Below are 21,309 nucleotides of genomic sequence, written 5' to 3' on the forward strand. Positions count from 1 at the left end.
ACTCTACTCTTCCACTCCACCTAGCACTACCAATCTCCATTATCTTCCTCCTTTCTTTTTTTTCTATTTCCTTCCATGAAATTTATGGAAGGAAATTAAATCATACAATATGATTTATTTATTAGATTTATTTTTTATTGTTATCTCCCTCTATTACTAAGTAAGCTCTATAAGAGCAGAAATCCTTGCTTTATACACCAAATACCTAGAATAGTAATTACCAGAGTCAGGACTTAATACTTACTAATTATTATTATTAAATACTAATACCGTCTGAAGTATCTATGGAGATAATTTTTCTCTCATTTTAACTACTAATATAATTATATATTGATATATTGATTGATTAACATGGTAATATTTAACTGTAATTGCAATCCAGGGAAAACCATATTTAATTGTGATAAACTGTAGTCCCTAAAATGCCTTTTCTGACATTTTTACATCTATATTCAAAAGTAAGATGAATGTGACATTACTTTGTGCCATCTCTACCAATTTGGTAAAGATGTAAAAACACAGCTGTGTTTGCTCTTTGAAAAAAGATGGAGATACCCCACCTTTACCACAGACTATGGAGTGTTGGATGCAGCACACCAATTATCTTTGCCAAACACTTCAAGAGAATTTACCAATAAGGTAAATTCAGCAGTTTTTTGATGATTTCTCAATTTTTCCTGTTTTTTTTTTCTACCTTCTATTTATGAAAACTTTGGAAATATACATACCTATATATGTATTTCATAGGTATATGAATATAGGATATTAAAGGATATGGATATTTTCTAAATACGTAAGCATACAACTTATGAGCCTATGCAACGTAGCTTTGGTGTTAAGAGCTAGACTCTGAGCCAGGGTACCTGGGTTTGAATCCCAGGACTTGAATTCCAGTTTTACCACTTACTAAGCACGTAAGATTTGGCAAGTTAATGTGCTTCTTTATGCATCAGGTTTCCCAAAAATAAGAAGGGATGAGTAATAGGATGTACCCCTTTGGGTTGTTCTGAATGATTTGACATAATATAAAACTGATGTGGAATTGAAACAAAGGATTCAGTATTTCAACTTCCTCTCAACTAAAATGAAAATAAACCACCCAACAAGTGATAACCTGTGTCTATGATAATTGAGGTTCATTTTATTTAAATTTCAGGTTGATGTTTATGCAGTGGCTCTCTTTAAGAATTTAATGATCTGTAAACACACACTTGATAAGGTGCTACCTAAGAGGACCCTGTGATATTTTTGTGGTGTGAGGAATTCACTGTTAATGTAAAAAATTCCATCTGCTAATCTACATGCCTAGTGATAAGATGTTTGGGTATGTTAAACATTCTATTTAATAATATGGCAGAATATCTTCCAGATTTGCCACATCTGTATTTCTTGGAGGACATCGGGCCACTAATCTAATTTCTCCCCCAGGGAGCTTTCTCTCATCAACCCTCTACTTTCTGTCACTCTGGATTACTTGTTACTGGTTACATGTCCTCAGAGCTCTCTGTTTTTCTCCTTTACCACTTGGTTAATATCAAAATTGTGCTTTTCAGTTATTTGGGTAATTACTGGTCAAAAGTCAGAATGCAGGCTCCATAAAAGCATGGACTGTGTCTGTCTTACTTACTTGTTGTATCGCCACTATCAGTTTTAAAATCTGAAAATTTGTACATCCTCAATATTTTATAAAATAAATGGATGAATAGATGCTGTTATTCAGCATATACCAAACAATACCATATAGTGCTTAACAGTATAGACTTTGGAGGAAGAACATTTGGATTTTGAGTCTCTCAGAATGATGGTGAAGCTGAAGTGAGATGGTGTTCCTGAAGGGCTCAGAAGAATTATCACTGTACAATACACTGTAGATACAACACACTGTAGCTATTATCTTTAGGATTATTATTGAGCACATTATTATTATTATACCTTCAGTCCTAATTGTATCTTTCATTAATATGAAATGAACTTCACAATCCAACATTACTTGGTTTGTGTTTAAAATAGCTTTCTCGGGGCGCCTGGGTGGCACAGTCGGTTAAGCGTCCGACTTCAGCCAGGTCACGATCTCGGGTCTGTGAGGTCGAGCCCCGCGTCGGGCTCTGGGCTGATGGCTCAGAGCCTGGAGCCTGTTTCCGATTCTGTGTCTCCCTCTCCCTCTGCCCCTCCCCCGTTCATGCTCTGTCTCTGTCTGTCCCAAAAATAAATAAACGTTGAAAAAAAAAATTAAATAAATAAATAAATAAATAAAATAGCTTTCTCTAGGAAATATTCAGAAAGTCAATTTCTCTACCATTAAATTTAACTATTTGCTGTGAACTACGTCCATTTGGCCCCCCACAATTGTTAGATTCTTCAGATGGCAGTATTTCCGATGGCCTGAGATACTTCAAAGACTGAAGACAACTTACAGGCCTTCCTCGTTATCCAGGGATGGTCTGGATATTCTATAAGGTTGGTCTGAATCCCACTTCTGCCTGGATTAACAGCAAGTAGTATAAGAACAGTCATATGACCTTTCATAGGAAGCTAGATCAACCTGTTCTTTGAAGCACCTTGCAAGATCTACCTGACGCATATGGAACAATTCTGTAGTGGCAGAATCCAGCCAGTTTTTCATCAGAATCAGGTGACAGAATTCTGTTTTGTGATTCATTTCAGGGCCAAGATGACTCTAGGGATACTACTCCAAAGGGAATGACCTTTTTGATTTTAAATCTTATTTATGCAAAGACACTGGTGCTTGATTAATATCTCTAGCTAATCCACAAATCTTAAACATCAGTAATTCCATCAACGAACATGATTTCTCACGTCCCTTTATACTGATTGGTAAACCATCTAGTTCTAACCAGAGATAAAAAGAGTTGACTTGCTTGTAGCTACTGTCTTTGGAGCATGGAATGAAGACTTTAAATTAAGTCTTTCAAATTCTGATTACTTTCTCACCCACCCAGCAGCTCCATAGTAACCACTGTGGGGTATATATAAATCAAAATTCACATACACAGCATTTTCTATGCTGAAACATTTTAAAGTAAAGCGATGTGATATATTTACTAAATCATTTTACACTCAACTCTTTGCAGTCTAGAGATATTTACTCACCCTCTCTGTGCTTCAGTTTATATCTATAATATGGGGTAAAAATAGCAATTTTATTACCTGTTTGATACGAGTTTTAAATAAGTTAATACCTATGAAGCACTTAGAACAGAGTTTGGCCTATATAGTCAGTAAATTTTGGCAGTAGCTGCTACTACTACTGACACTACTATTACTATTTTGTAATTATTAATATTACTGAGAATATAAGATTTTTTTCTTTTTTTATGTTTATTTTTGAGAGACAGAAAGACAGAGCATGAGTGGGGCAGGGCAGAGACAGAGAGACACAGAATCCAAAGTAGGCTCCAGGCTCTGAGCTGTCAGCACAGAGCCTGACGCGGGGCTGGAACTCGGGAATGGTGAGATCATGACCTGAGCCGAAGTTGGATGCTTAACCGACTGAGTCACCCAAGTGCCCCAAAGTAAGCAGACTTAGACAACATTATTTTCCTCTGAGTTTTCAGGATCCTGCTCCCTTTTTTGTATCACTTAATTCTTTCTTGGTTCCTATGTTTTTTTTTCCCATGTACCCACTCATGAATTAAAAAAATCTTCCTAGAGAGTATGGTTAGGATGTGTGGATTACCCACAGTTTCTGCACAAATCCCTCTTGGACTGCTCAGGCAAGTGTCCAGGAAACTGGGGACTCCCTAGGAAACCAAATTTATTTCCGCTCTCAGGTTGGAAGCAAAAGTATAGGTTGGTATGTACTGCTCTTTGCCTGGTCTCTATTTCCTCTGAAGCAATGAACAAATGTCAGTTGTCCTTATGTATGTGAGACCAGATTTTAAGCCTCCAGAACAGAAGCTCCAAACTCATGATCCTGAGCTTACATTTAGATGTCAGGAGTAATTGCTTGTCCTACATAGTGCTTCTGTTGTTGTTGCTATTGTTTGTTTTGTTTTATAAAATTTAGGTCAAAATTAAAAATTGAGAGACCTTTCAAAGACTGGAACACAAGACCTGATATCATAAAACTCATAAAATAAAATAGAGAAGAAACTCATCATATTGATCTTGGCAATGAGTTTTTGAACATAACACCAAAAGCACAAACAGAAACAAAAAGTAACAAATGGAACTGTATCAAACTCAGGAGATTCTGCACAGCAAAAGAAACAACCAACAAAATAGAAACCTACAGAATGGCAGAACATTTTTATGTAAACCATATATTGAATACAAGGTTAAAAGCCAAAACATATAAAGAACTCAGCCCATTTAACAACAACAGCAAAAACAAACCAATCTGATTCAAAAAGGGTGGGGGGAGCAGGAAGCTAAATAGATATTTTCTCAAAGAGGACTGCAAAATGGCCAACAGGCACATGAAAAGAGGCTCAGTATGGCTAATCATCAGAGAAATGCAAATCAAAATTACAATAACACCTCACACCCATTAGAATAGCTATTATCATGAAGACAAGAGACAACAAAAGGTGTTGGCAAGGATGTGGTAAAAAGAAACTTTTACACAGTGTTGATGGGAATATAAATTGGTCAACCACTGTAAAAAATAATATAGACAGCCCTGAAAAATGTTTAAATAAATCTACTATAGGACCCAGCAATTCCACATCTGGGTGTACACTCAAAGGAAATGAAAATAGGATTTTGATGAGATATAAGCATTCCCATATTTATAACAGCATTATTCACAATCGCTAATATATGGAAACAACCCAAATGCCCACCAATGAATAAATCAGTTAAAAGGATGTGGTATGAAATCACAGTGGAATATTATTCAGCCATGAGAAAGGAGGATATCCTTCCATTTGCAACAACATGAATAAACCTCAAGTTCATTATGCTATGTGAGATAAGTTAGAGAAAGACAACTACTACATTATCTCACTTATATGTGGAATTTTTAAAAAAATTTTGTTAATGTTTATTTGTTTTTGAGAGAAAGAGAGACAGAGTGTCAGCAGGGGCAGGGAGGGGGCAGAATGAGAGGGAGAGACACAGAATTAGAAGTAGGCCCCAAGCTCCATGCTGTCAGCACAGAGTCGAACATGGGGTTCATACTCATGAATCATGAGATCATGACCTGAGCCGAAGAGATACACTTACCCAAATGAGCCACCTTGGTGCCCCTATATGTGGACTTTTAAAAACTTAAACCTGTAGGGGCACCTTGCTGGCTCAGTAAGTAGAGTATGTGACTTTTGATCCCTGGGATGGTGAGATCAAGACCAATGTTGGGCTTAGAGATTACAAAAAAAAAAAAAAAAAAAAAAAAAAAAAAAATTAACTAAAGGGTCACCTGGGTGGTTCAGTTGGTTAAGCATCTGACTCTTGGTTTCAGCTCAGGTCATGATCTAGTGGTTGGTGAGACTGAGCCCTGAGTCACACTTTGTGTTGACAACATAGAACCTGCTTGGGATTCTGTCTCCCTCTCTCTGCGCCTCCTCTGCTCACTTTCTCTATCTCTGTCTCTCAAAAATAAATAAGCATTAAAAAAATAATTTAAAAAAATAAATATAAAAACTAAAACCTAAACCTATTTAAAAAGTAAAAGAGAGTAAAATGGTAGTTACCGGGGAATGGGGCAGGGGATGATGGTACAAACTTGTAAGGAGTAGTAAATAAGCCACAGAGATTTAATATACTGTGTAACGAATTTAGACAATAATATTGTACTTCAATAATGTTATGTGATCAGCAATCATATTAAATATATGAATGATCAACATAATACCTCGTATACCTTAAAATTATATAATAAATATATATATTTATATATATATAAATATACCTCAAAATTATATAATAAATATTTTAATAAATTAAAAAAAAGGGAAGATCTTCCATTAAAATCCACATTTTAGGTTTCTCTTGAATAGATCAAGCAACAAAAGAAAAAAAACTTGTGTAGAGCTGAGAAGCAGCAGCCCCCTTCCAGAAAGCATGTGCTCCCCAATTTGTCCCAATACCTTCACTGCTCATGTGCTCCCCTACCCACCATAAGGTCAGATGGTGCTTCTGTATATATCTGTGGCTCTGCTCTTTCATTTTTCTAGTATGAATGTATTTCCCGTACTCAATCTATCTGCACCTATACCCACATCCTCTGCCTTCATTAATGCAAAAATGGATAAAATGCCAGGCTTCTACCTACAGTCAGTCCTCTAAGTGTATTCGGAATCCCATTATCTTTTTGTATACTTAAAAGTTCTACACTCTTCTACAGTTTTTTCCTCTCAGCTGGCTTACCCTTATCAATATTTAAACAGCGCTCTTTAAAATACTACATTGTGGGTGTGCTGGGGTGGCTCAGTTGGTTGAGTGTCGGACTTCCACTCTGGTCATGATCTCATGGCTCATGAATTTGAGCCCTGCATGGGGCTCTCTGCTGTCAGCACAGGGCATGCTTTGGATCCTCTGTCCCCTTCTCTCTCTGTCCTTCCCCAGCTCAATCTCTCTCTCTTCCTCTCTCTCTCTTTCAATATACATAAACTTTAAAAAAATAATAATGAATAAATAAAATACTCCATTTTTCATATCCCACATCAAACTACTGCCTCATTTCTCTTTCACAACAAACTTCCAACTGCTTGATACAGGAGTTGTCTCTCCTCCTGTCTTCTCATTCCCTTTTCAAAGCCATTTCAGTCGGGCTTTTATCCCTTCTACTCCACTGAAACTATTCTTGTCAAAGTCACTGATAACTTCCATCTTGCTAAAACTAAAAATCAACTCTTTGTTGTTACCTTAATGAGACATCTCATCAGCATTTGACAAGTTGTTCGATACTCTTTGTTTAAATACTTTCTTCTGTTGGTTTCCATGACACCACACTTGCATTTTTCCCTCCCATCTCTTTGACCCTTTTCAAGCTTTTTTGAAGGATTCTCCTCATCCTATCTGCATTCTACTGCTTTATTTCCCATTCATATTTAATTCCCTGCATCCCATTTCTCATATCTCTTTTCTTCTGACCATCCTCATTCCATCAGTTTTAAATATTCCTTTACTACGTGACAATTCTCAGAATTCTCTAGCTTCAAACATTACCCTGAACTCATAAGGCCCAGATCAAGTCAATGTCTCTACTTGATTACAGATTAGGTTTTCGTGCATATGTGTCTGCATCCGAACTCTTGAATTTCTTCAGACCTGCTCCTGCTTCAGCTTTCCTCATCTCAGTAAAGGGAACCACAATTGTCCACTTGCTCATTCTTGACCCTTCATGCCTGATATATAATCTCTCAACAAGTTGGCTGACACTGCTATCAAAGTATCTGTCTGACTCTGACCACATCTCACTGTAAATTATCCCTAAACACGACATCATTTTTCACTTAGACTACATCAATAGTTACTTAACAAGTCTCCCTGTTTATACTCTTGTCTATCTAGTCAGTTCTTCACCAGAGTGACCTTTATAAATGTTAAACCATGTCATGTTATGTTCCTTGCTTAAACCATCAGATGGTTTCCTTTCACTAGCTTGACCACCTCCTCTCAGTTTGTCTAAGGTTTTCCCAGATTTAACATGACAGTTTTTTTATTTATAAGTTTATTTATTGAGAGAGAGAGAGAGTGAGAGCACATAAGCAGGGGAGGGGATAGACAGAGAGGGAGAGAGAGAATGCCAAGCAAGCTCCATGCTGTCAGCACAGAGCCTGATGCAGGGCTTGAACCCATGAACCACGAGATCATGACCTGAGCCAAAATTAAGAGCCAGATGGTTAACCAACTGAGCCACCCAGGTGCCCCAGATTTAACATGATAATCTTATGTCCCAGGAACTTCTTCAGGCTTGGGCAAACTGAAATAGTAGGTCATCCTGCCATTCTTTTGCCCCTTATCTTCTATCACTCTTTGCCTTGTTCACTCTACTGTAGCCACAGTGGCTTTCTGCTGTTACTTAATGCATATCAACCCTGTTTCTGCCATAAGTGTTGAATAATTCAAATAATCTAATAAAAAGTAGAAAAGCAAAAAACAATTATTATGGTGACACATTTTAAGAAAATAGTACATATATATTTCTTTGTGGCAAATGAGAATTATTTCTGTGCATTTAATATAGAGACCTCTATCTACTTTGTTAATTTGTATAAGAAGTCTGGTCCCAGTAGCATTTGCGTTTTCAGCTCCTGCTCTAAGCCATGCTAAGAAGCTCAGGACATGAAGACTTGCTGCATTGGATAGATTAACTTCAGGACAATAGGAGGCCTAAGCTGTGCCTGGATTTCAGCTACTGAGCAGTTAATGCAAGCTGTTAATTGGCCAACAGAGGATACTTAGAAAGAGAACTAACTTTTCCGTTAGAAAACATGGGTCCTAGTCTTGGCTTTGCTAGTCTAATTACATGGTGTTCAATGAGTTACATTCTCAGGTATTGGATTTTTGTTTTTGTTTTTGTTTATTTGGTCAGTTGGTTGGTTGTTGTTTAATCTGAAAAAGCAAATTAGATCACAAAGTTGTCTCTCAGATTCCAGCTCTACAATTTTTAAATGACTGATTCTCTTTTGCTTTTCCCCTTGAGCTATGCATTCATATTTTCCAGATACAACAATAATAAGTGTACAATCTATTTGGAACTGATCTATTATGGATGCCACAAATCATAGAATAATAATGCTGGCTACATAGTGCCTCTTTACCAAGCCTAAGCAGCATTTTTTTTTTTGCATGATTTTAAAAGAGATATTCAGTGAGATGCAGACTGGTTAAAATTATTTATGTCATCAAGCTTTTAACATTTCCTTGGGGCTCTCGTCCCTTGTCACTGTTGAGCAAATTTTTGGATGGTAGGATAAAGTTTCTTTTGCTCAATTTCCTCCTATCTTTTGATTATTCCCTTTTAGATCAGACAGCATTCTCCTTCCCATCTTGGTGCTTACAGTTTTTAAAGATTTTGTAGTAATGTGCCATGCCCTAGTAGCTTTCTAAACTAATTTCAAACCCCTGGAGCTTCATGGAAATTCTGTTGCTTACATTTTTCCAGAGAGGTAGAATGCAAATCACGTTATTAATATTTCAAACCTAGCTTCATGATACCGTATTTAAAATTCTATTTTTGTTTTAAATAGAATAAACTCCCTCACATATTCCATTTCTAAATGGCAAAAATACTAAGGAAACTGAGAAGTCATATCTCCTGCTGTGTCAGTTTCACTACTGAATAGAAAGAAATTGTCACCTAGCTAGTTAATAGTTTGATGCTTCAGAAACCCTACCCCAACTTACATTTTTCTTTTTGTTTTTATTTCACATTATTTATACTCTCCTAATGTTCCCTTAAGTATAAACTGTCCTTATTTTTATGCTCCCTGAAATATAATTTCCCTTGCTATTTAATGCTAATCCATTCCTCTCTCCCCTCTAGGTACTTAGCTCTCCATTTTCTTAGGTATTTCATTACATTTTACCCATTTTATAATTCCGCCCATTCATTTGCATGCGATTCACTTTTTCCTCTCCTTCCTGTGAAGAATAAATGATAATTGTCTGCCATCAGCAAACTTTATGAATTTAACTTGCCTGTTTTGTTTTTCAGGAAGACACTTAATAATTCTCAGTATTAATGTAGCATCTTTCATTTTATAACTCACTGTGTTTTTAAAATCATAATTTTATATAATTATAAAATTATATAAAAGTAAATTACTCTTGGGACACCTGCGTGGCTCAGTCGGTTAAGCATCCAACTCTTGATTTTGGCTGAGGTCAAGGTCTCACGGTTCCTGAATTCGAGCCCCTCATTGGGCTCTGTGCTGACAGTGCAGACCCTGCTTGGGATTCTCCTCTCTCTTTCTCTGCCCCTCCCTGCCTCTCTCTCTCTCTATGTCTCTCAAAATAAATAAAAGTAAACTTTTTTACTTTTAAAAAGTAAACTTTAAAAAAAAGTAAACTACTCTCTTTCCTTGGAATGGTTAATCTGGTTATGGCATGGCCCACCTACGAGCATTTCACCTTTTGGGCATCCTTTGTTGTTGGTGGATGGCAGGGATCTTCAAATAGATTTAAGCCCCCTTTATGATCACAGGTGGTTTTGAGTGTATCTGGAATGTGATAAAACTTAATGAATGTTAGTTTCCCATCTATTCTGAACAGATAATGAGATACATTCTATTTCCCAGAACTAACAGGTTTTGGTAGAATTATAAAAAAGTATGTGCACTTAATAGGTCATAGGATAAATTTCTCATCCTGTGCCACTGTGTGTGATAATCAGTGATGTTCATTCTGTCTGTGTGCAGTATTGTGAGTGAGGGAAGAAACATGCACACAAATGATTAAAATCCAGTGGGAGAGTTGGTTCTAAAGGTATGAGTGGAGCACGGTGAAATTACCAGAGATGAAGTTATAAATTCTACCTTGGAAATTCAATATTTACAAAAGAAGCTAAGATTTGAGCATTGTAGTTTGTGTTCCAGAGAGGAAGAATAGTAGGAGTAAAATCAGTTCTGAACAAGTGAGGCAAAAGGTATGAGTAAAGTCAAGGAAGCAAGTTAGTAGCAAGAAAATAAAAGTCTCTGAAGTTGGTGCAAGTGAACAAAAATATTTTAATTACACATATACTATCAGAACCAAGGAAAATCTAAACATCTAGGACACAAAAGATGTAGCAACTAGAGAACTTAAGGACCTCTATTATGTATATCTTAACTATTTTCCCATATATTTCATATTTTCTAATTTATTGACAACACAGGCCCTCATCACCCCAATTCCAAATTCCCACTTGAATAATCTAATTAACTCAGTTGAGAGAAGTGACCCTCTCTTTAATTCCTTCAGCTATTGGAGGTCCTCACAATGATGCCATACTATCTTCTTTAAAGAGGGCTTGGGTGGAAGCATCTTCATAGGCTTGGGGACAGACTAGACTGATATACTCCTTAGAAGGAGACCAGTGGCTGATAAGACTGGAAATTTACATTTGGGTGAAAACATGAAAGACTGTTATTCCAGTCATCTGATATATAAATAATTTGGATAAAGCACTTTAAGAACATCTTGGTTTTTTCACACGGTATTTGGGGTCTCAGCTGAGAAGACTCAGTGTCTGAAGATTACTCGGTGGCTGATGGCTGTAATCATCTAAAGTCACATGACTGGTGGTTGGTGCTAGCTGTGGCCTGGGACCTCAGCTTGAACTGCAAGTCACAACACTACATATAGCCTCTCCATGTGGCTGTCTGAACTTCCTTAATTGCTATTTTGACGGAAAAAAGGGTTTAAAGAAAAATGAAAACTTGAGAAAATGTTTACAACATTCAACATATAGGAAAGGAAAAGAGTTACGCATAATTTTTAAAGTTTGTAAACTTTAAATTAAAAATAGTAAGAAAGTGAAAAACACCAGATAGAAATTAAAGTGCATTAAGAAAAGAAACTACAAAAACCTATGAAGTGCATGAAAAAGTACACAACTTGCATGCCATGTAAAGAAATGTAAGTGATATAAAAAAATAAAATAGTTTTATCTTTACCTATCAGACTGGCAAAGATGAAAATTTGGAAGATACCTCTAATCAAGAGGTATCTTGTGTGTGGGAAAGGAAATTCAGATTACTTTTAGTGAGAGGACAAACTTACATAAATTTTCTGTAAATTGCATTACAATTTTAACTGTGGATAATCTTTAGCACGGCATTTTAAATCTAGAAACGTATCCTCAGGAAATTCTCAAGCAAGTACAAACATGCATATAAAAGGTCATTCAAAATAGTATGGTTTATAATACTGAAAAATTACAAATAGCCTGCCCTTCTAAAAGTTTAAGAAATTGTTTAGGTGGAGTAGAAAATTATACATGCAGCTTTTAAGATAATTGTGTAGATTTATATTAATTGATATAATAGTATGTCCAAAATATGATAATGATCAAGATGGAAAACCAGTTTACAAAACATCATGAGCTAATGTTTGTTAACTTGTTTACTAAAAAATGTGCATGTATGTTTAAATGAATAAAAAATCAAAAGGCAGGAGAAAGAAGACTTAACTAAGAAATGCATATTTGAGAAAATGACTCTAGTAATTTATTGAACAAATATTGAGTGCATGTTTTGCTACAGGTATTTTTCTGAATACCTGAAATAACGGCAAAAAAGAAAGCAGACAGAACCACAACTTGAAAGCAGAGTGGGGCTGTATCCAGGCAGCTTTGTGCCCTCTCCAACCCCTTAGGAATGCTGAGAATTACTAGACACCTTTTTTAGTTCTTTTTCTAAGTTACTTAATTAATTTGTTTTTATTTTAATTGAAATATAATTAACATACACTGGTTTATTAGTTTCAGATGTACAATATAGGAATCAACAATTCCAATTCCATACATTACCCAGGGCTTATCACAGCAAGTGCACTCCTTAAACCCTTTCATCTATTTCACGCATCCCCCCACCAACCTCCAACCAACAATTCTCTATACTTGAGTCTTTTCAGTTTCTCTCTCTTTTTCTTTGTTTTGTATCTTAAATTCCATGTATGAGCAAGATCATATGGTATATGTCTTACTCTGACTGACTTATATCACTTACATAATACCCTTTAGATCCATCCATGTTGTTGCAAATGGCAAGATTTCATTCCTTCTTATGGCTGAGTAATTTCAATGCATATATATACAACACCTTCTTTATCCATTCATTCATCCATCCATAAACACTTGGGTTGCTCCCATAATTTGACTATTGTAAACAATGCTGCAATAAACATAAGGGTGCATGTATCTTTTCAAATTAGTATTTTTGTATTATTTGAGTCAATACCTAATAGTGGAAATATTGGATCATACAATAATTTAATTTTTTGAAAACCTCCCTACTGTTTTCCACAGTGGCTATCCCAGGTTGCATTCCCACCAACAGTGCACAAGGATTCCTTTATCTCCACATCCCTGCCAAAACTTGTTGATTTTTGTGTTTTTGATTTTAGTCATTCTGTCAGATGTGAGGTAACATCTCATTGTGGTTTTGATTTTCATTCCTCTGATAATAAGTGATGTTGAGCATCTTTTTATTTGCCTATTGGCCTCTGAAATGTCTGTTCATATCTTCTGCCCACTTTTAAATTGGGTTATTTTGGTTATGGTGCTGAGTTGTATAAATTCTTTATATATTTTTGATAAAAGCTTTTATCAGATATGTCATTTGCAAATATTGTCTCCCATTCAGTAGGGGTTTTTTCTGTTGTTGTTCTGTTGATTGTTTCCTTTGCTGTGCAGAAGGTTTTAACTTGGATACAGTCCCAATAGTTTATTTTTGCTTTTGTTTCCCTTGCCTCAGGAGATATATCCAGAAAAATGTTGCAATGACTGATGTCGGAGACATCACTGCCTCTGTGCTCCTCTATGATGGTTATGGTTTCAGGTCTCACTTTGGTTTCTAATGCATTTCAGTTAACCTTTGTGTCCAGTGTAAGAAAGTGGTTCAGTTTCATTCCTTTGCATGTAGCTCCACAGTTTTCCCAGCACCATTTGTTGAAGAAACTTTTTTCCCCATCGCATATTCTTGCTTCCTTTGTCAAAGATTGATTGGCCATATAATTGTGGATTTATTTCTGTACTAGTACCATACTGTTTTGATTACTACAACTTTGTAGTATATCTTGAAATCCAGGATTGTAATATCTCCAGCTTTGTTCTTTCTCATGATTTCTTTGGTTATTCAGGGTCATTTGTCGTTCCATACAAATTTTAGGATTATTTGTTCTAATTCTATGAAAAACACTGTTGGTATTATTTTTATTTTATTTTATTTTACTTTCTTTTCTTTTCTTTCTTTTCTTTTCTTTTCTTTTAGACAGAGAGAGAGACAGAGCATGAGCAGGGGAAGGGCAGAGAGAGATAGAAACACAGAATCTGAAGAAAGCTCCAGGTTCTGAGTTGTCAGCAGAGCCTGAAGTGGGGCTCAAACATCATGACCTGACCCAAAGTTGGCAGCGTAACGGACTGAGCCACCCAGGCATCCCTGTTGGTATTTTGATAGGGATTACATTGAATATGTAGATTGCTTTGGGTAATATCGGACATTTTAACAATATTTGTTCTCCCAACCCATGAGCAAGGAATGTCTTTCCATTTGTTTGTGTCATCTTCAATTTCTTTCATCAGTGTTTTATACTTTTTGGAGCATGGGTCTTCAACTCTTTGGTTAAGTTTATTCGTTAGGTATTTTATTATTTTTGCTGTAATTGGAAACAGGACTGTTTTCTTAATTTCTCTTTCTGCTACTTCATTGTTACTGTATAGAAGTGCGATGGAGGAGCACCTGGGTGGCTCAGTCTGTCAAGCGGCCAACTTCGGCTCAGGTCATGATCTCACAGCTCCTGAGATGGAGCCCCTAGTCGGGCTCTGTGCTGACAGCTCAGAGCCTGAAGCTTGCTTCGGAATCTGTGTCTCCTTCTCTCTCTGTTCTTCTCCTGCTTGTGCAATTTCTCACAAAAATAAATAAAGACTAAAAAAAAAATTAATAAAAAAAAGAAGTGCAATGGATTTCTGTATATTGATTTTGTGACCGGCATCCTTACTCAATTTAATTCATTCATTAATTCTAGTAGTTTTTCAGTGGAGTCTTCAGGGTTTTCAATATATAGTATTATGTCATCTGCAAATAGTGAAAGCTTTACTTCTTCTTTACCAATTTGGATACGTTTTATTTCCTTTTTAATTTTGTTTACTGACCTTTAACCGACTGAGCCACCCAAGTGCCTCTGAGGAGAATAGGTATTAACTTTTTAAATGTTTGGTAGAATTCACCTGTGAGGCCGTCCTGGACTTTTGTTTGTTGAGAGTTTTTTAATGATTCAATTTCATTGCAGGATATCAGTCTGTTCAAATCTTCTATTTCTTCTTGATTCAGTTTTGGGAGGTTATATGTTTCTAGGAATTTATCAATTTCTTTTTGGTTGTCCAATTTGTTGGCATAGAGTTTTTCATAATATTCTCTCACAGTCCTTTGTATTTCTGTGGTGTCAGTTGTTATTTCTCCTGTTTCATTTCTCATTTTGTTTCTTTGAGCCCTTTCTCTTTTTTTATTTGATGACCTTGATAATGTTTTATCAATTTTGTAGAACTTTTCAAGGAACCAGCTCCGGGGCGCCTGGGTGGCGCAGTCGGTTAAGCGTCCGACTTCAGCCAGGTCACGATCTCGCGGTCCGTGAGTTCGAGTCCGTGAGTTCGAGCCCCGCGTCGGGCTCTGGGCTGATGGCTCAGAGCCTGGAGCCTGTTTCCGATTCTGTGTGTCCCTCTCTCTCTGCCCCTCCCCCGTTCATGCTCTGTCTCTCTCTGTCCCAAAAATAAATAAACGTTGAAAAAAAAAAATTAAAAAAAAAAAAAAAAAACAAGGAACCAGCTCCTGGTTCTTGATCTGTTCAATTAGATTTTTGTTTGATTGATTTTAGTTTCTATCTCATTTCTTTCTGCTCTAATCTTTATTATTTCTTTCATACTGTTGGTTTGGGGTTTAGTTTGTTCTTCTGTTTCTAGCTCCTAAAGGAGGATTGGGATTAGGATTAGGATTAGGATTCGGATTAGGTGGTTTATTTTAGATTTTCTCACTTCTTGAGGTAGACCTGTATTGCCATAAACTTCCCTCTTAGAACTGCTTTTGCTGCATCCCAAAGATTTGGGACTATTGTGTTTTCATTTTCATTTGTATTTTTTGGTTTGTATGGAAGGTAAAAATTATATTGCATGTATTTTTTAATTTCTTCTTTGATTTCTTGGTTATCTCTTTCACTGTTTAGTAATATGTTCTTTAACTTCCATGTATTTGTATCCCCTCCACATTTTTTTTCTTATGGTTGACTTCTAGTTTTATAGCATTCTGGTCAGAAGAGGTGCATGGTATGATTTCAATCTATTTGAATTTGTTGAGATTGTCTTGTGACCTAATATGTGATCTATTCTGGAGAATGTTCCATGTGCACCTAAAAAGAATGTGCATTCTGCTGTTTTAGGACAGAATGTTCTGAATATATCTGTTATATCCATGTGATCCAATGTGTCATTCAAAACTACTGTTTCCTTGTTGATTTTCTGTTTGTATGACCTGCCATTGATATCAGTGGGGTGTTAACATCCCCCACTATTTTATAGTTACTATACATTACTTCCTTAATGTTTGTTATTAGCCGCTTAATGTATTTAGGTGCTTCATGTTGTAGGCATAAATATTTAAAATTATTATATTTTCTTGTTATATTGATCCCTTTATGATTATTTAGTGTTATTCTTTGTCTCTTCTTACAGTCTTTGTTTTAATCCATTTTGTCCGATACAAGTATTACTACACCAGCTTACTGCACATGTCTTTAGATCTTCAATGAGTCTTTTAGAGGCAGCATATAGATGGGTCTTGTTTTTTTATCCATTCTGTCACTTTATGTCTTTTGGTTGGAGCATTTAATCCACTGACATTCAAAGTAATTATTCATAAGTGTGTACTTATTGCCATTTTGTTACATGGTTTATGATTATTTTTGTAGTTCTTCTCTGTTCCTTTATTCTCTTGTTCTCTACTCTCATGGCTTGCTGGTTTTCTTTAGTGATATACTTGGATTCCTTTCTTTGTATTTTTTGTATTTCTATTATCAGATTTTGATTTGTGGTTACCATTAGGTTGATGTAACATCTTATGCATATAGCACTCTAAATTTTTTAATCATTTTTTAAGTTTATTTATTTATTTTGAGAGAGAGAGAGAGAGAGAGAGAGAGTGCATGCACAAGCAAGGGAGGAGCAGAAAGAGAGAAGAGGGAGAGATAATCCCAAAAACAACAAAAGAAAAGTAGTGGCCTTATGAAAAAGAGGTCCTGCAGTGCCCTGCAATGTAATGCTCCGTCGGCCAGAACCACTTCTGATGTCTCCTATGTGTGTTGCATGCTTTCTGTTGTGCTGGTTGTGCTGCATTTGCTTGCAGTCTAGTCATGTAATGACTTTTTTTGTCTGTTGTGGGCAGGGTTTGGTCCCTGTGTTATTAGTGGGCCAGTCTGGGGCTGCCCTGGACTTGAGTTTAGTCAGATCAGGTGTTTGCCAGAGCTGCAGTCGTACCAAATTCCAGGGCATTCTCCTGAGTTGTCCCTTGAGAATCTGTCACTGCTGGGAGGGGCCTACAGTCACACCAGATGTCTGCCACCACCACCACTGCTGGGGCCACAGTCATACTGGTGGATGTGGTTACCTTCCTCTCTCCCTGAGGCAGAAGTCACTTTGGAGTGGTACTAGCCTTTCTCAGGGCTGCTTGCACAATGCCATGCTTGTGGTGCTGCTTTGATGGACTCTTGCCAAGAGTATGTTGGAGGGAGCTCGTCCACAGGAGAACATGGTGGCAGGGTATTCTGCAGGAAGCTGGGGAGAGAGTGCTTGTGCTGAGCTGGTTCTGGCAGATGTCCGTGTATCCAGGCTGGGGGGAAGGAGAAGGAAATGTTGCCCACCAGCTGTTTTGTTCTTGGTGACATCTCCCAAAGATCCCTGCCCCTCCAACACTTGCTCTGATATTAGTAAATATATCTTCCTGTATACCTCAAGTGTTTTTCAAACTTCCTCTTCTATGCTATATCTCAGCAGGACTGTTCATTGAACTGTCCCTTTAAGGGAAGAAACTCAATTTTTATCACCTCTGGCTCTCTCAGAGCCATGCTCACTGATTTTTAAGGTTCTAAGTGTTAAGCCTCACTGATTATAAGAATTTGTGACATTAGGCCACTCTGATTTTCAAAGCCAAATATTATAGGGATTTGTCTTCCCCAGTGTGGGTACCTGCTGCGTGTAGAGTCTGCTCCCCTCTCCTCTCTGTACCCACAGCATCCCTCCTTCCTGGAGAGAGTCTAGCATGTCAGTTTGCCTTCTGACTGCATCTTTACCCTTCCTACCCATTTCAATGTAGCCTCTTCTTGACATTTTGCTGTGAAGAATCTGTCCTGTCAGTCTTCATGTTGTTTCCTGGGTATTTAAACCAAAGTGGGTGTTATCTAGTTGTATCCATGGGACAAGGTGATCTTAGGATCCTCCTACTCTGCCATCTTCCTTGGAAGTCTGAGGTCATGATTTTTAGCTCTTTGATGGGAATTCAGAGAATGGGCAGAGGAGGAAATGAGGAGTGCTTTAGGAATGGCAGGTAAGTCAATTTACACACTGAACTACAGACAATGTGTTGACTACAAAACTAACAGTTCCTTGGATTCAAAGGAGTTTTTCTTATGGTTTTAAGAAGAGAGGCATATTAAAAAAGCTGGGGTTTGTGTTGGCAGAGGATGGAAAAAGGATTTTGTGAAGGAATGTTGGTGACTGTGTATGCTCTGTAAAATAAATTTTAATAAATGCAAGTAAATAAAGATTTGTGCTCTTTCCAAATTATGTCAGGTTCTCATGCCTGGTTTATGAGAAATAGAATATACCAGTACCAGGGAGTAAACTGAGGAACTTCAACCTAAGTGAAGAGTCAGAAGACTCCTCACTGAGATTATGACATCTAAACTCAAATTTAAAGTTGAGTATCCAGAAGAAGGCAGAAATCTCAGGGGAAAGGATCACTTTAAGAGGCCCGAGAAAAAGTCTGCAAAGTACCTTAAATCAAGAAAAATAAATGTAGTCTTCTGAGGAATTCAGATATGTATCAATGAGTTTATTAGAAGGAAACTATGGTTTAGGAAGTGGTCAGGACATGATATACACATTAAGACATGCATTTTAACATAGCATATGGATTAGATTTAAGGCTGTCCTAGAAAAGGACCTAGTACTTGGCTTTCTTAAAAAAAAAAAAAAAAAGCTTAGAACTACATGGAATTTTTCAACCTTGCATACTGTATAAGGACTAGATAAAAAGATATTGTTTATGGATAGTAAGACTCAATATTGTTCAAATATCCATTCTTCTCAACTTAATCTATAGATTAAATGCAATCTCAATCAAGATCCCAGAAAGATATTTTGTAGATATAGACAAACTGATTCCAAAGTTCATATATAAAGGCAAAGACGTGGAGTAGCTAACACAATAATAAAGAAGCAGAAAAAAATCATAGAACTCACACTTCTCTATTTCAAGATTACCATACACTACCATAATCAAGACATTATCGTATTAGCTAAAGAATAGACACATAAATCAATAGAATAGAATAGAGAGACAAAAAATAGACTTACAAACACAGTGAACTGATTTTCAACAAAGGTGCAAGGGCAATTCAATGGAGAAAGCACAGCCTTTTCAACAAATAGTGTTGCAACATTTAGACATCCATATGCAAAATGGTGAACACAGACACAGACCTTTCACCTTTCACAAAGTTAACTCAAAATAGATCATAGAGGGGCGCCTGGGTGGCGCAGTCGGTTAAGCGTCCGACTTCAGCCAGGTCACGATCTCGCGGTCCGTGAGTTCGAGCCCCGCGTCGGGCTCTGGGCTGATGGCTCAGAGCCTGGAGCCTATTTCCGATTCTGTGTCTCCCTCTCTCTCTGCCCCTCCCCCATTCATGCTCTGTCTCTCTCTGTCCCAAAAATAAATAAACGTTGAAAAAAAAATTTTTTTTAATAAATAAATAAAAAAAAAAAACAAAATAGATCATAGATCTAAATGTAAATGCAAAATTATAACTTCATGAAGAAAATGAGAGGAAATCTATGTGACCTTGTGTTTGGTGATGAGTTTTGAGACACAACATTAAGTGCATGATCCATGAAAAAAAATTGATAAATTAGACTTTAATAAAATAAAAATTCTTGGCATCAAAGCATATGAACAACAAAGTGAAATGGCAACCCATGGTTAAAATGGTAAGTTTTATGTTATGTGTATTCTACCACAATTAAAAATAATTTTAAATTTAAAAACTTCTATGAAAGACATTGCTCTAAGAATAAAAAGACAAGCCATAGACTCAGAGAAAATATTTGCAAAACATATATCTGATAAAGGACTCACATCCAAAATCTACAGAGGATTCTTAAAACTCAACAATAAGAAAATCAACAACCTAATTTTTAAAAGAGCAAAAGAAAAAAAAAGAGCAAAAGAAATGGATAGGCACCTCACCAAAGAATATATACAGATGGCAAATAAGCATATGAATAGATTCTCAATGGCATGTCACTAAGATGATGCAAATCAAAACAATGAGATGGCATTACATATTTTTATAAAGGCTAAAATTCAAAATACTTGAAATACCAATGATTGGCAAAGATGTGGAGCAACAGGAATTCTTATTCATTGCTTGTGGGAACACAAAACCCAATAGCCACTTTGGAAGACAGTTTGGAGGGTTCTTATAAAACTTACCAGAATCGTATCACATCGTCCTGCAATCCCTATCCTAGGATATTAACCCAACTGACTTGGAAACTAAGTCTTCACGGAAACTACAAAAACTCCAAACTAATTTGCAGACAGAAACCCTGCCTGGGCCATTAGTAGAAGGAATTATCCTCCACAATACAGAACCAAAGCCTTTATCTTGCACACAGATAAGACCCAAATTCACAGTATCCATAAGGCAGAGAGACCTTGAATAAGAAACTAGCATATAGGTCCCAAACTGGTTGACCCAACCGGGCCCTGCTAACAATGAAACGGCAACATGTAAAATCCAAGAAATGTCCAGGCCTTTTAGAGATGAAACTCCCAATGGAGACAAGCTTAGGAAAAGCCATAAATGGAGAACTCATACTTTATACTAAGGAAATAAAGATCAAACAGACAAGAAAGAGATTTTTAAAATATGTTTAAAATATTCATAGAGATCAAGGAAGCAAGAGAATCCATGAAGAACAAAGATCATTTTATGAGGAAAAAAAAAAAAAACCACAGATGTATTTGAAAAGGAACCAAATGGAGATTCTGGAAATAAAAATGGTCAATGAAATTTTAAAAACTTTAATAGATAAGTTAAAGAGCAGGCCTACTAAGAGACCAAACCAAATCAGTTGAGAACTGAAAATGTCTGCTCTATTACTCCAGCAAAAAAGATGACTGCTTGAATAGGGTAGTGGCAGTGAGAGTAGAAATAAGTGGAGAAATTTAAGAAGAACTTTGAAAGTAGAATCAACAAGATTTGGTAATGAAGACTCCAGCCTCCCAATATATTCCTTCCTGACTTAGAAGAGAAGCATTGTGGCTGTGGTTTGAGCTGATGTGGTAGCTTCTTCTTAATGCCTGGCCTGTGGTAAGCACTCACCGGTGCTGTTGTTCATTGTGGTGTTATTTTCGTTTTATGATTATCACCATT

General features: G+C 36.6%; 1 long non-coding RNA gene across 4 annotated transcripts in view; it reads right to left on the reverse strand.

The window, feature by feature from the left end:
- Nucleotides 1–21,309, reverse strand: part of LOC121029799 (uncharacterized) — a 138,076-nt gene that overhangs the window by 106,790 nt on the left and 9,977 nt on the right. Inside the window, exon 5 of one of the 4 annotated variants that reach the window (XR_005789903.1) lies at nucleotides 16,823–17,483. The exons of the other annotated variants lie outside the window; for them this stretch is intronic. This is a non-coding gene — a long non-coding RNA (uncharacterized LOC121029799). Of the gene's footprint in view, nucleotides 1–16,822; nucleotides 17,484–21,309 lie in introns of those variants that run through there. 4 annotated transcript variants of the gene reach the window in all.

This window comes from Herpailurus yagouaroundi, unplaced genomic scaffold, assembly GCF_014898765.1.
Source record: "Herpailurus yagouaroundi ecotype Mexico unplaced genomic scaffold, PumYag 139, whole genome shotgun sequence".
In the NCBI taxonomy this organism is placed as follows: domain Eukaryota; kingdom Metazoa; phylum Chordata; class Mammalia; order Carnivora; family Felidae; genus Herpailurus; species Herpailurus yagouaroundi.